Source organism: Ostrea edulis, chromosome 3, assembly GCF_947568905.1.
Source record: "Ostrea edulis chromosome 3, xbOstEdul1.1, whole genome shotgun sequence".
Lineage (NCBI taxonomy): Eukaryota > Metazoa > Mollusca > Bivalvia > Ostreida > Ostreidae > Ostrea > Ostrea edulis.
Window position 1 is genome coordinate 64,206,114 of NC_079166.1, and position 15,458 is coordinate 64,221,571.

The 15,458-nt window shown below is 34.4% G+C and overlaps 1 long non-coding RNA gene across 1 annotated transcript; it reads right to left on the reverse strand.

Annotated features, from left to right (window-relative positions):
- Positions 1-5,646: 5,646 nt before the first annotated feature.
- On the reverse strand, positions 5,647-12,686 carry LOC125675877 (uncharacterized). The gene is made up of 2 exons (XR_008801106.1): positions 12,624-12,686; positions 5,647-11,447 (listed from the first exon to the last, which is right to left on the reverse strand). It is a non-coding gene; the product is annotated as an uncharacterized LOC125675877 (long non-coding RNA).
- Between the last annotated feature and the right edge of the window lie 2,772 nt (positions 12,687-15,458).

Genomic DNA, 15,458 nt, shown 5'->3' on the forward strand with positions numbered 1-15,458 from the left:
TTTCGGTGAAGACTGTATCGGATTACACAACTCTTAGTATTTTTTAATGTTGACGAACAACATGACCTCCGTTACTGCAAAGAAATAGATCTTCAAAAACCAAAGGCTATCTTCTTAGGTTTTCAACACTTTTCATCTGGAGATACTGAATTCTATGTATTGATTTTGATAATATAAAGGGCTTTATCCCATATGGATAAACCTGTGGTGGGTTTTTATTTTCATGCAGATCTGTTTTCTAGTACTTACTTAATATTTAAAGATCGATAACTCTTACTACTGCGTACGTGTAATTTAATGATTGTTTCTTCGAAATCGGCGTTTCAATTTTTATATCTATGCATGGCAGAAAAAAAAAATCAAAAAACGCCCCGCGACCATCTGGTCATATTGTGTCTAAGTTTTCAAAACATATTTCAGACCATATGAGTCCTTGTTACAGAGGGAAAACGCCTAATAATGCGCTTAGGTCAAGACATCGTGGTGTCTAGATTGCGGACCCAATTGTGCAGGTGGCGGGAACTCAGAGTACGGTATAGACTGAAAAATGTGGTTCCTTAATGGTCAATTTGAGTACATTCTCACCTACCACAGAGGTTATATCCAGGAACGTATGGTCAATCTTAGTACACCCACACCTGCTCCCGAGGCTTTTTCGAAACCTAGTGCAGGCCTGTATATTCCACGTATACGTCCGTTTACGTCATCCTTCAATTATAACCTTTTAGACATGTTGCTAAAACCTTTTATTAGTTATGTTTCCCACCTATCGGCTCATATGCATCAAAGTGTCGAGGATAACACCGCTAATTATCATTATCAATGTTGGTGCTCTTCTATTTCATGACCCCACTGTAACACATTATAATGCATTCTTTTAAGATGGGGTCTTTCAGGACAAAGGTCAGCATAGAGAGCAAACAAATTGCCGATTTGTCTTGGTTTGATGTATTTACTATATTTGCATCTGTTTACTTAGTCAAATACCCATTTCAAGCCATCTCATTGTTCAAATAAATGACACTAATTAAAAGAGGGCTGAAAAAATTAAAGGAAATTCATACATTATAACATTCAGTTTCTTCAAAAAAAAGCATTTGACTTTACACTGATAAGGGTTACATTCTATGTAGAGTTGTGGTTGATGTATATGTAATCATCAAAGTCTCCTCTATCTAATCAACCGTCTTCACGTCATCAGTTAGGGCAACGGATCTCGCAAGTGTTACAATTACAACTATCCCGGTATTTTCGACAAAACTAGTTGTAATTATTTTCATACCTGCCTCAAATGCAATGGTTCACACCTTTTATGTAGTTGTTTTAAGAACAGTCTTAATTCCAAAGTTTCCAAAGCAACAGGGTGGTTACCGAATGATTACCAATTTATCTTAATCCCCACCCCCAGATAACAGTGTCAATGACTTCATAGATTCTAACTCCGTTTACCTGCTCAAGATACAGAGCTCACGGAGGGTGTGAACGGTCTACAGAGAATGCTTACTCCTCCTAGGCACCTGATCCAACCTCTGGTATATCCAGGGGTCCGTGTTTGCCCAACTCTCTCTATTTTGCTTATAGAAATTATGAGATTGATCACTGTTCGTTATCTTCCCTTTAATCCTAATATATGTTCAATCAATTATTCTACATTTTACGATGCAATTTCAGTAATTTCTACTAAGAGTCAGAGCGCTTTATTAGTAAATATAGACATTGCAAGTGCTTTTCCCAGTTTCCCACAGATATTTTGTTTATTGGGTTTTAGACATGCTGTCACGTTAATTCATCAGAACTGTGAGTCATTTAAAACTTATACTCCTTTCATCTCTAATTTCGACGACACTTTGTACAAACATAACTACCAGACTTATACTGTATATAGAAATACATATACTATTATGTCTATAATCAAATCCGCTTTTGCATCCATAACCAACTCCAATATATTTTCTTGAACAATCAGTGACAAAATTCAACAAGTAACTATTTTATTTTGCCAACTTTGTCACCCAAACATTTTATGTTCATCCCACTCGTAGAGACCAGTAAAGGTAATCTAGAGGTTAATGCTCATTTTGTAATGTTCATTTTTGTCCATTTCTATATGGAATAAATTTGCAAATAAATGAAATGCATGCTTATATTTCGATCTTTTAAGGCATATAAATCATAGAAAGATTGTTTTATTTCAAGTAAAATACCACCCTCTTTTTTAAGAATACGTTTTCATATTGATGCTGCAACATATTGCTACATCCTTCTAAGGGAAAATAAGTGCAACCATCACATCCTTGAAATTGTTTATTATCTGTCGATGAATTGTTGGGTTTTTACCAGGGCTTCAAAGGTGTTTATTCTTTTTTTTTAATTATGAACATTCAGAATAGAATTTAGTTTACTTCATTTAATCACAATATTAATATTACGGTTTAATTTTTTATCTTTTGAAGAGGAAACAACCTATTGTTGGCCCCTCTACTCTCCCATCCACCGCGGGGCTGTGATTCAAATTAATGTGATGGTTTCATACTAATATGACTGATCATGAGTCTTGCTGTTCTTGAGAAGAATATCCCAGGTAGAGCGTTCGTTTCGTAACCAGGAGATCTTGAGTTAGACCCCCGTTCGTGTCATGGCCGGGGTAAATTTAAGACGTAAAACCTAGACAGTGATTCTTCCTTCGCTAAACGATCGGTATTTAGAAGTGAGAATCACAGGTCTTTCAGATATGACCTTAAAGTAGGAGGTCGCGTGTCGCGGCAGACGTTGACACAATAAAAACCCTCACTGATATGGCCAAAAGCCCTAAGCATGGGTCTAAATTTGTAGCACTTCACCTTCAACTGGTGACCTCTCAATCTGAGTGAAACATGCTTGACACACGTAAAACAACGAACAAACACATATATTTCAATATTACATGCATACCTTATTCCGAACACTTAAACTCAGCGACCATTGCTTGAATAAACTTGAATCTACACTACCTAAGGATGCGTATATATCACTATGACTAATCGTGGCCCTGCTACATGTATTGTTGAGGAGGATATTCTTAAAGTTGTTTATACACGTATATATTCCCACGCAAAACTTTCATTTCCTATTATAGTCTCACCCTATACAACAGATCCCATTGATTTCATCTAAATTAAATCTACACTAAATAAGAATATTTGCCTATTACCAAGACTAATTATGGCCTGTCCGTTCATCAGAAGAAGCTTTTTAAAGATCTGTATTATATATCCCCATGTAAAGCTTTGATCCTTATTGTGGTTCCACCCTACTTTCGAACAAACTATTCAAGGAAGTTTAAAATGAAAACCGAATATAATGAACAGTGACCAATCTCATAATTCCTATAGAGAAAACAAAATTAAGAGTAAGGCAAACATGGAAGGACACCTGGATACACCAGAAGCGGTATCAGGTACCGAGGAAGAGTTAGCATTCCCTATTGACCGATCACCCCCGCGACCATATATCTTGATCAGATAAATGGAATAATCCGTAGTCAAATTCAGTGTGTAAAGAACGGCATAAGAATTGGCATGAAACACATCATAGAGCATTTGACCCAATGACAGGTTGTATTAGTAATTTAGATAGTTATAATAATTATAGACTCTGTGCGAAATGCTGACTTTAAATGAGACTGTTGAAACCCTTGTAGCATCAACTTATTTTTCAGTAGCCTGATTCGATTTAAAAGTCGAATCAGTTGAGAGAATTTTTCACTCATATGAAGACGTAACCATTGCCGGTGAAAGGATGTAAATGTAGGCTTAGGGCCTTTGAGAAAGGCTTCATCGTGCTACAGCTGCTATGACACTGGGTCTCATTTTTTGTTGTCTCATCTGAAGGACCACCCAATTTAGTCGTCTTTTATGACAAGAAAGGGGTACTGAAGACCTATTCTAACCCGGTTTCCTAGATGTACAGGTGATAATGGATTGATTGTTTGTTTTGCTTAACGTTCCTTCAAGAATTTTTTACTCATATTGATACGCCACCAGCTGTAGGTGAAGTACCACAAAGTTAGATATAAGCTTAGCACCCAGGGCCGTAGCAATGGGGCCCTTTAGCCTGTCAACGCCTGCCGTGACACGGCACATCCGTTTTTAAGGTCATATTCGATAGACCGGTGATTCTCACTTCTAAATGTCGAGTGTTTGGTGAATGCTGTGTGTTTGGTGAAGGAGCAACCACCACCCATCTTAACGTCTTACGACATCCCAGTTACGAAGCAAACACTCTACCACTGAACTATCGCGACCGGTGGTGATACTGAAATATTGTTTCATAGATATCGGAAGTTGTCGATAGATAAGCTGAAGTTAACCCGTTTGCCATAAAGTTGAGTTGTTAGTTTGCCGTTAAGATCGATGTTCAATAAAATATCCAACCATGAAGCAGATGAAAAAGAGTCTTTGGTGTATTTTACTTCATGTTCACTACGATATATCTATACGCAAGTTCCGATATATCAACTCTTCTGTGATGGAGGTACGTTCAGTATTCTATTGAACGCTTGGGTGGGTACAAGATGTATACATATATTATAGACTATGTTAATAAGAATAAAAGTTCCCAAAGCGTAAATTTTATTTGTATCAGCCGTTGGTATACATTAAACTGACCATATGAAGAATAATATTTATTTGAATTAGACCATTAAATTTGTTATTTATTTATTTTTTATTTCCTCTTCTGCACTAGTGATACTTTATCAAAGAAAGATGGTGATTATCGATTTTTGTTTGAGCTATTTGATCATCAAATAATCATAAATTTACTAAGATTGTATACCCCATCAGTTTGCGTGGTTGCAAGATGTCTGATAATCATCCTTTAGGCAATATATGAAGGCAGCGATAAGCATTTGTACCCACCGCGTGTGGGTGAAAGTATGTTTTGCGTCTCACTGTGCGTAAGAGTTCCACAAAGGGAAAGAACCATTGGACAACTCGAAAATTGCGTATTGACATATGAGTGAAAATTAATATTGTTAATAGATAAAACGTCGTCGATATACATTGTAAATATTGAGTCAAAGGCCACAGCAAGAGATTTGTTCTCATGTAAAAGCTTTTGAATGAGTTTTCTCTTGTAACACTATAAAAACAGGTCAGCTAATAAAGGAGCATAATTCGTGCCCATGGGAATTCCAACAGACTGTTGGAAGACCTGATCACCAAAGACTAAAAAGGTATTGTCAACTTCAGAATGTTATAACATCAACTTCAGAGTACTTGTGCGTAAAATCAGAGCCGTGATTACATGTAACAAAGTAAAGTTTTAATGACTGTGGCCTTATACACCAAAAATCTTAGGATGAAGATGAAAACTCTAAAACACGGTAATTCTTTTACAATTTTTCATTCATATTATTCATATATTTCTGAATGAGGAAAAGGTATGTCTATACATATGTGAAAGAGTGACATTCTTACTCATATTCAAGGCATATTTGCACTCTATTTAGTATAAGGCAAAGACAAAGGGGTATAGCGCACTTTGTATGCACTTTCGCCTACATAGATACCTTTTTCTTGAATATCATTTTTTTTTACAAATATTCTGCTATACAATGTCAGTTTATACTTGTGTTTACCCAAATTACTTAATAAAGATATCGATATGTTGATAGTATATTTATTTGACAAGCATAAACATCACCGTGATTATATAGAGTATATAGTAGATGTAACGTAATGGGCATAAAAAATTGCAAACTGTTGCAAAAGGCCACCTTAAACCAGAAATAGAACACTGAAATTGTTTTACTTGATTATGACTGTATATAAGTCCGTTTGAGGAAATTTGGTTTAAGGTGACCCTCTTCTTGAAAATGGATAAAATATGAAAAAATCGTTCTCAAAATTTACCTTGAGATTTAGCAGCCTGTCAAACGTTAAACATTTAAACTCACATGTCTGGGTGGACTAGTGGTTTAGGTGATCGGTAATCTTGTCTTACACTTAAACCATACATTCCTAGTTCAAGTCTAATATTTCCCTCTTGTTTTTCTTCTTTTTTTTCTTTTGCTTTTCATTTTTTGTGGGTCTTTTCTTGAAAGGGGGGGTGAGTTTTAAATGTGATAAATATATTATAACAAATATTAGTCATTTTCATCATAACGTCTTATATTTGCAAGTTACGACTTAAAGAAAGGGAATTTATTCCGAGATCATTGTAGTCCGTTTGTTTACACTAACATGTTCCTGTGTGCACGGGATTTTCAAACCGTAATGTGGCTGACGAAAAGTTAAAGAAATACTCATGTAGCAACTGTCATACGATATTTAGGCATGAAAGCTAAACACTCAAATTATCAACCAAAGACAAATGAACTGATGACATACATTAAAGGCGCTGCAGTCATGTCCGAACAGTGAGTGAAGTAATACCATATGTAAAAGGGTTGTTGTGTAATATGAATGCACAGATCTATATAAATATTGTACTGTTCATCATTTCAAATATGGAAATGGTTTATCAAGTAAAGAACGACTCATATAAATGTCAGTAATGCTAAACTGCGGCAGTTATTTATCTTGGTTAACGAAACATAAAAATAAAACTTTGGCCTTATATTTAATTATAACACGCAAGTCTATTATTGGAAACCGGTGTTTTCCATTTAGATTTCTGAGTCGGCCATATCGTCAGCAAATGCGCTAAACTTCTTTTCTATCTTAGTCGTAAGATTTTTTGTGAAAATGGCCATTTATCACTAGATAAAGGGTGAAGATAACGAACAGTGATCAATCTCATAACTCCTCAAAGCAATTCAAAATAGAGAGTTGAGCAAACACAGACCCCTGGACATATCAGATATGAATATTTCTTTTTTTTTTCGTTTTTGTTGAAGAAGCAACTGTCTGTGATGTCAAAATGTCTATTCTCTAATTCATCGTGACGAATGGTCATCTAAAGTGTTTACAAATCATGGGTTCTGTGAGTGTTGATTTGAGAAACGTTTTGTGATTTCAAATTTATGAATTGTTCTTTAGATTTTGTTTTATAATCCACATTTGATTTACACCACTTCTAGAATATGCTGTGGTATACGCTTCAAGTTTCTAACTCACAACTCTTTACATTTTCGTGATAGTTCCTATAGTTGATAAAACATTTCTGGATGGAGTAATGTATCTATGATTTTAAGAATGTTTGTAAAGTTTAGGAATCCAGTATAGGTATGGTAACTATATTCATTCTTCCCATTGACTGGTATATTAAGATAATTCCTCATACCACATCTTAATATTGAAAACCCGATATTTCTATCAAAATTTGCATGTATTTTTCGAAGATGTATATTGACCAACTTCATGGAAAAAAAATATGTTAAGCGGCCTTTCCTAGAGTACAGCCGTTTTTAAAAATAGAACACATCACTTTAACATATGTTTAAAGGCATGCTCTTAAGCTAAACAATGGAAATATGTTTCTTTTCTATGAATTGAAGAAAATGTAATTTTGACTATTTGCAATAATTTTTCATCTACTTAACCATACTGTTGATTTCAAAGTGATAAAAATGCACTGTAATAGTCCAAAGTTTGACTCCATAGTCTATTATATCCGGAAAATTCTGACTTTTAAAACCTACAAATTTTTTAAACATTTTCATATGTTTCATTGACATATTTCGAGTAACTTTGTCCTTACATACTTTGCATTGCAATTGCATAATCAGTTCCCTTATCAATTATTATGTTTGAAAGTGTTTCATTTTTTTCTTTCAGCACCTGAGGTATACAGCTGGTGAGATCATTAGAAAACACATTCGAACATAATCAAGGAGTTTAAGATAACCGAGCCCTGATTCTTTGACTTGTATTACCTTTATGATTAATACACAATTTGTATTTTGCAAGAGTCATTGTGAACACATTGGTTCAAAATGTAGGGATATACTTTTATTCCCTCAGAATCGTTACAGGAGATTGTCAGTAATCCAACTTAAGATAATGGTATTTACATGTGTGTGATGTTTTATGCGTTCTTGTAAATTGCATTGTTACGCATCAATATACCCAATGAGATGATACCTTCAACTTGATATAGGTTGGATAAGTTTGGATATCTACCAAACGGTTGGATGAACAGACTTCGTTATATTATGCAATATTAGGAAAACAACTGTAGGTCAGTTGTACGTGTGGTAGAGATGCATTTTTTGTTTTATATCCAATTTTCTATGAGGATTGTGTGTATTTATACTTGGATTTTTCAACACCTGAATATAGACTGGACTCTATGATTCTGGATGTTGCCTATCAAAAGCTCTTTCAACCAGCACGGGTCATGGATGATATTCCTTCCAAATCATGCAGTCAGCTCCGTAAGCTCAAATTTACAAACAAAGGAATAGATACCGTCAACATAAGCAACATTCTTCGTCATAAAAGGGTTCAGTCGTGTATTTCAAGTTATTTCAAGTTCACGTCTGCACCCTGTATTTCCTAGAACTATACTTCTACTATTGCATCCAAACTCTTTAATTATAAACACACTTTGCAGTGCATAGATATAAACCATTTTATACTTAATCCACCAACGTCTTCTTGTTCATCTTCTTTCAACAATAGTCCATCTGGACATGTCATTATTGGTGATGTTGATATAGTTGAAAATGAGGACCTCAAATCACTTATTCTAAAATGTCCTTAATACAGCGAACCTCGGTCTTTTAATTGGTGACAGAACTTCATCTCTATTATGAATTATGTCGACGATCATGCCAAACAATGGGCTAAATATGAAAAAGAAGAACTTGATACATTGTCAGAATGAGTTAAAAGCATAAGAGGAATATTAAAATCCCACATTAGACACATTAAAACAAAAATACATACCATCTATCCTTCTGTGGTTAGTAAACCAAAAGTGATAAAAGAATTAGATAGGTTACATGAGGAATATGTTTTGGTTCCAGGTGACAAAGCGTGTAACAACATTGTCTTTGTTTGTAAGGCTCATTATTACAACTGTATTTTAAACGAACTTGGCATTACTTCCACTTTTGGTTATCATACTTATACTCTAACTGCCCTTTCAGAAGATGAAATTCTTCAAAACCATGCTTCAGTCTTAGACACATTTAATATCCCAGCCAATGGGTTGAATGAATGAGTTACCGTACCTACAATGTATTCCTAAACTACATGTACATAAAAACTCTTACAAACAAAGATGCATTGCTGGATCCAGTAAGTGCTCTACCAAGCCCCTATCTTTGCTCCTCAAGAAAATATTAACAGCTATGAAGGAGAAACTTCAAACTCACTAAGCTACTGTGAATGAAATGTGGATTCTGAAAAATTCTAAATAACTTTTAATAAACTTGAAATCGCAAAACTTTTCCCAAATCAATAACATCAAAACTATGACTTTTCAACACTTTACATGACCATTCCTTGCGATAAAAAAGACTAGATTTCTTGACATCATAGACAGTTGCTTTTCAACAAAAATGGAAAAAGGAAATATTCATATATAGTGATCAGTCATCAAAAAATTACTTTTTTAAACACCACTCTGATTCCAGCAGAATTACTCTGAAGTTGAAAAATATGCTAGAGTTCTTCATTGACAATATCTTCGTGGTCTTTGATGATCAGGTCTTCCAGCAGTCTGTTGGAATTCCCATGGGCACGAATTGTGTTCCTTTGTTAGCTGACCTGTTTCTATATTCATATGAAGCAGAATTTACTCAAAAACTTCTAGTGCGAAGAAAAACTTTCTTGCTGTGGCCTTTAATTCGACATTTAGATATATTGACGACGTTTTGTCTATTAACAATAATAATTTTTATTCATATGTCGATTCGAATTATCCCTGTGAGCTCGAAATAAAAGACACCACGGAGTCTTACACTTCTGCTTCATACTTAGATATTTTATTGACAATAGACATAACGGCAAAGTGACAACTCAACTGCATTACAAACAGGATGATTTCAGCTTCCCATATTTATATAGCAATATTCCATTATCACCTTCATATGGTGTTTATATCTCTCAACTGGTTCAATACGCAAGAGCTTGTTCTGCGTATGGTCAGTTTTTAAATCGAGGTAAGCTACTGATAAACAAGTTGATGGTACAGAGGTTTCAACAGTCTCGATTGAAGTCAGCATTTCGCAAATTCTATAGTTATTATAACGATCTAGTTCGTCTATACAACCTATCATTGGGTTAAATGCTGTCTGACGTGTTTCATACCGATTGTTAGACCGTTCTTGGCACACTGATTTTGACTACGGATAACTCCGATTACCTGATCAGGATATAAGGGGCTCACGGCGGGTGTGACCAGTCGACAGGGGTGCTTACTCCTAGACACCTGATCCCACCTTTGGTGTGTCCAGGGGTTCGTGTTTACCCAAGTATATATTTTGTATTGCTTATAGGAGTTATGAGATTGATCACTATTTGTTATTCGTTATATTCACCTTTCATATGGCGAAGTTCAATTAACAAACCTGTGAGGATTAGGAAAATAAAATATAGGACTACATGTTAACAAATTCTAATTTTAAAAAGTTATACGATTCTTTAACGATACACACTTTATATATTCTTATGTCAGATTATTGAATAGATATATCGATGGCTAAATCAATCATTGTAAAACATCGACACCGTGCACGACATCCAAGCCGTAACATGCAGATTTGATCATCTTAAGATAAAAGATAACGAAAAGGAAAGGAAACAAAAAAGATGAAACAAAAATTAAAAACACGTCATGGATCTGCACTTAGAGCTGGGAAGAAATTTTGAGTCAGTTCGACAGCGGATAAAGCACACGTGAGTACGATAACACAATCGGTGTATGTAATGTAAGTTACAGGTGGTGACTAAAGTCAGAACTATTGTTCATGAAATATGTATTATACGGGACAAAAAGACATATACTGTATATAAAGTTATGTTCACCTCGTGTTTTCGCCCTTTTACACATGTAAACAATTTTGACCTGTTTTAAATTCGCCCAGAATCAATTGTGATAAAAGACAAAACGGTTTCGTTCAGTTTTAAATTCATCCACTGACAAGGTTGAGAGGAACGAAAATAAAACGGGGCGAATATTTCCTTGTATACAGTAGTCTGTGTAGGTAAGAATTATTTCCTGGAAACATGTAATAGCACAAAGGCAGAGTAAAATTCTGAATGCTCGATTTTCGACAATTCATTCATATAATAAACATCTAATGAAGTATGAGATGCCATGCAAATGTTTAACTCACGATGATTGTTATCGGTACATGTCTATATTCCCGTTGGTAGGAGCGGTAAATATTCCGTTGCTGGGGTTGTATCCGTTTCCCACGTTAGTGATGACCACGGGAAACACCAAGGTACTGCTGTTCCAGTAACTACTTGATGATGACACGGAGGCAGCAAAGGTCACCCTCCTAGGCAAGCCTACAAATAAATATTTCATAAATAAATTATTTTGACAATGATTTATCTTTCTAGTGATGTTACTAGAAATTAACAAATGCACTTAGTCTTGATACGATTTAGAATTATCTGGTGATGTTACCAGAAATTAAAAAAAAAACAATCAGTCTTATCACGATTGAAGGTTGCGAAGTCTTGACATATACCCAAATAAAGACATAAGATTATCTCGTATGACTGACAAAGTGAAGTAGATTTAACCAGTATCTTACATGCTACACTACAACAAAATTATTGTCATGAGTAAATAATAAACTCTAATTGCATTAATTAGTGAATTACTGCCCTAAACATTATCAATGGAGCAAATTGTTATAATCTTTCAATTATTTTGTCAGTCTTAAATGCAGAATACTAATTGCTTTTACTGGAATGATTTCTATACCAGAATTATGGTAGCATATTTCTGCCATCACATTAGATAATTATGTCGACTCGTCAGTTAAGTATGTCGACTTTTTGGGGAAAAAAGCGTTCATATTTCCCATTATCTTTTACATAGTCATCTTATAAATCGACTAAAAGATTATTATGTCGCCTTGTCAGAACATTTTGTTGATTTCGCAAATCTTTATGTGGGTTTGTCATATGATGTCGACGTGTCAGATCATGATGGCAGTTTGGTTCTATTAACCCGACCTTTCCTACATTATTATTCTACACTTTTTAAAAATTGCATCAAAACAATCTATATATTGTCAAATATCCGGTTGGAACATAAGCTAACTTTTGGATTAGTGTATACTGAAATATTAATCACTATAATAGCTCTGAAGTATCTTATGTAAAATGTCATTATTTCATATGAGGAATCCTGAGAAAGTCGTTACAGGAGCATCGCCTGATGTATAATAACCTGTACCAGTATAACGTCTAACCCACACTCTGTCTCCCTTTTGGAGTCTTAACACTGCCAGGTTGGGTCCTGATTGGTATTGAGCATTGGCACTTGTCCAAGCCATAGTTTGGAATTCGGGGTCCCATTAAGTACTAGATGTGTATATATATGTTGGGACGCATAAGATTGCACGTTGACAAAGAAGACGAAGTGTCCGTCGACAGGGGCTGTGAAGACTCCGGTGTTTGTGTCGTAACCTCCTCCTATATTGTACACGACACGTGGAAACACTAACGTACCCCTGCTCCAGGACCTGCTAGCAGACGACACTCCGACAGTGAAGGCAACTTTTCTGGTTATATCTACAAAGTTAATATAGATTTAAGGACGTTATCTTCTGAGCTTTTAAGCACAACTGCGCAGGATGCTACAACTAAGTATTTACTGGTTCAGTACAGCTTTCATTGGTGCAAACATATTACACATGTAAAACTTATACGGTACCAATTTTGATGCACCAGATGCGCATTTCGACAAATAATGTCTCTTCGGTGATGCTCAACCGAAATGTTTGAAATCCGAAATAACTATGAAGTTTTAGATCTAAATATAGCCAAAAACAGCGTGCCAAACAAGTGGAACCAAATTCGTCCAAGGATAAGAGCTATGCATGAGGGAGATAATCCTTAATTTTGAAATGAATTTCTAAATTTTATAACAGCAATTGAATATACATCCGTATTTTCAAGCTAGTAATGAAGTACTTAGCTACTGGGCTGTAGAGACCCGACCATCTATTGCTAAACCCTATCCAGTTGAAAAATTTGGTGTCGATTCAAATTTTGAAAAAGTTTGGCAGGGACTATATTTAGTGGCGGAAGGATTCACTAATCAAAAAGTTCTAATTCTGCATAGTGTTGCAGTTTCTGTTTCATCCAATGTATCGTCTATTTTCATAGTCCTATATGTGTATTTAAGTGTTATAATTTATGATACAGATAGTTAAGGCTTGGAACTTGTTCAAATGTTGTAACTTATTAACTTGGTTGATATATTTTTTTCCAAACAGAGCACCGATTCTTAAAAAAAGTTTTAATAAATATACTCAAAATTTTGTATAAAATTCAGTATTTTCGCCAATAATCTCCAACCCTAACTTATTTAAGTTTCATTTTGAATTGTAAGACCAGACCTTGAAAATTAATTAAAATTTGGGAAATTGACATTACTTCTAATATGCCTTTTTAAACTCTCAATTTTGATATCATCAAGTTTTTCGTATATCAAGTACAAAAAGGTCATTATTTATTTCCATAACTAGAATTATTTTTTTTTATCTGTAGTGTTAGAAGACATCGTTATGTATCTTTTTTATGTAATGATTGATTGATCTGCGTTGCATATGTTGTGTTGACACCAACAGAAAAATCAGGTTGAATTGAATAAATTTTAAGTGCTAAAATGTCATGTTTAGAACACTGTAGCTCAATAAAAAGTTTTTCTTTTCCATTTCCTAATTATCCTTCAATGTAGAAATCAAAAATACACTTCCCAAAAAAATGACATTACTCCAAATCTAAGGTGCGAACCTCTTTAAAGCATTGTTCACTAATCGTTATTTGCGGGATTTTTTTTTTTTTTTTTTTTTTGGACAAAGAAAGTCATAAAATTATCTAATTTGATGTAGATCTAACCAGCAATCTAATTAAAATCAGACTTCTTAGATCCGCGCCGTATACCCTGCGTAAGTAGCGATTGTGAGCGTATACTAGGATCTGATTTTAATAAGATTGATCTAACCAGTATCTTGCATGCTACACTACGACAAAATTCAGGGTATTAAATAAATGTTTCTTGTCAGAAATAAATAAACTCTAATTGAACCAATTAGTGAATTCAATAGTTATTACAACTGTAGACCCTCAATAGAACAAATAGTTAAGAGAAGCTGTCAGTAACCATTGAGAATTTTCTTTAAAAAAGTGGAAAGTGCAAAAATCACAAATCTGAATGAAACTCTCACACTTTTGTGTATGGTGATAATCAATGTTTAAAAAGTGAAAATTACTTGAACCATGCATCGTGTTTCCATGGCAACGGACCGTACCCACAGTTAAATCATGAGATGTTAAGTTTTTAATCTTTTCACAAATATTTCTAATAAAACAATTTCCCAGCAATGTACAGTGAATGGAAATTCAAGAAAGGACTTAGATTATTGTACTTGTGATTGAAAAAATGTGTATTTTCTTGCTTATTCTTAAAAATAAGTCATAAATTAAGGTAAAAAAGAGCATTTATGACTTCTTTTCAGACACTATTTTCTCTGAAACGCAGCAGGGCTGACATTAATTCTACATGCCAATTTTAAGACAGTTATTTATACTACCAATATAGTAAATAAAAACAGTTAAACAATTTACCCTTTTTTGTAAAAACCCCTCAGAACTCTACACTAGGGCCTACTATTTTACACAATTATTACCCCCCTTGATGTGAACTCTCTAGAATTAAAGGAAGAAATGAATGAATATCACTTTGCAGATAGCATAAAAAATTGTGGATGGTCAGTAAGGAATTCATTTAACAGGAAACTTGAAAGGTGGGGTAGAGATTAGCCTATTTTTCTGTAAATTAAATTTGATTTGTTAGTTAATAGTGAAGTTAGAATCCATTTAATCTTTTCAAATTCATACGAACTGTCCCAATGACAGATAGATCTAGTAAATTAATAGTAAACACCGGTAAATAAGATTCCAAGTATGTCTATTGTAGAACACTTGTTTCTCTTTTTAAAAAAACCCAAATAATATCTAAATCATTTTCTACACTCAATCTTCCAATTACTTTTTCAGTCGTATATGCATAATGGTAAATATCTTAATGGAGGTTGCGTACAAGAGTAAATAAAAATGTCATTTCTGCATCACAAGGTCACAAAATCCGTTTATAATGCTTTAAAACTATTAAATTGAACAAAATATAAATCATACTCGCTATTTGTTCGCTGATACCGGTCACTCCATCGTTGACTTTACGTAACGTTGTGTTGAATTGTTCTGTTCTAGAATGGACGTCCAACAGTGAAAGACTCGTGTATCTCACCTCGACCTTAAGATTCTCCAGATTATTGA